The sequence below is a fragment of the Perkinsus marinus genome (assembly GCF_000006405.1).
Source record: "Perkinsus marinus ATCC 50983 genomic scaffold scf_1104296967368, whole genome shotgun sequence".
In the NCBI taxonomy this organism is placed as follows: domain Eukaryota; phylum Perkinsozoa; order Perkinsida; family Perkinsidae; genus Perkinsus; species Perkinsus marinus.
The window spans coordinates 1-912 of NW_003203583.1; the positions used below are offsets into that span (position 1 = coordinate 1).

General features: G+C 47.3%; 5 non-coding genes across 5 annotated transcripts; all 5 read right to left on the minus strand.

Moving 5' to 3' along the window:
- Positions 1-31: 31 nt before the first annotated feature.
- Positions 32-105, minus strand: Pmar_PMAR018117. The gene has a single exon. It is a non-coding gene; the product is annotated as a tRNA-Arg (tRNA).
- A 92-nt stretch (positions 106-197) lies between these two features.
- Positions 198-271, minus strand: Pmar_PMAR018118. The gene has a single exon. It is a non-coding gene; the product is annotated as a tRNA-Arg (tRNA).
- A 91-nt stretch (positions 272-362) lies between these two features.
- Positions 363-436, minus strand: Pmar_PMAR018119. The gene has a single exon. It is a non-coding gene; the product is annotated as a tRNA-Arg (tRNA).
- A 92-nt stretch (positions 437-528) lies between these two features.
- On the minus strand, positions 529-602 carry Pmar_PMAR018120. Its single transcript has one exon. It is a non-coding gene; the product is annotated as a tRNA-Arg (tRNA).
- Positions 603-694: 92 nt separating this feature from the next.
- Pmar_PMAR018121 lies at positions 695-768 on the minus strand. Its single transcript has one exon. It is a non-coding gene; the product is annotated as a tRNA-Arg (tRNA).
- Positions 769-912: the final 144 nt, after the last annotated feature.

The following is a 912-nucleotide window of genomic DNA, read 5'->3' on the forward strand; positions in this document are numbered from 1 at the left end:
CCTCGTATAGGGAAAGTTAACCAGAGTTATATACTCTGGGCGGGACTTGAACCCGCAACCTTTGGATTAGAAGTCCAACGCTCTATCCGATTGAGCCACCAGAGCTGAGAAAGGCTTGTTGACCTCCTGTTCATGTGAACACTGCCTTCCGTTCACATAGTTTTACCTCGTATAGGGAGAAGTTAACCAGAGTTATATACTCTGGGCGGGACTTGAACCCGCAACCTTTGGATTAGAAGTCCAACGCTCTATCCGATTGAGCCACCAGAGCTGAGAAAGGCTTGTTGACCTCCTGTTCATGTGAACACTGCCTTCCGTTCACATAGTTTTACCTCGTATAGGGAAAAGTTAACCAGATTATATACTCTGGGCGGGACTTGAACCCGCAACCTTTGGATTAGAAGTCCAACGCTCTATCCGATTGAGCCACCAGAGCTGAAAAAGGCTTGTTGACCTCCTGTTCATGTGAACACTGCCTTCCCTTCACATAGTTTTACCTCGTATAGGGAGAAGTTAACCAGAGTTATATACTCTGGGCGGGACTTGCACCCGCAACCTTTGGATTAGAAGTCCAACGCTCTATCCGATTGAGCCACCAGAGCTGAGAAAGGCTTGTTGACCTCCTGTTCATGTGAACACTGCCTTCCGTTCACATAGTTTTACCTCGTATAGGGAAAAGTTAACCAGAGTTATATACTCTGGGCGGGACTTGAACCCGCAACCTTTGGATTAGAAGTCCAACGCTCTATCCGATTGAGCCACCAGAGCTGAGAAAGGCTTGTTGACCTCCTGTTCATGTGAACACTGCCTTCCGTTCACATAGTTTTACCTCGTATAGGGAAAGTTAACCAGAGTTATATACTCTGGGCGGGACTTGAACCCGCAACCTTTGGATAGAAGTCCAACGCTCTA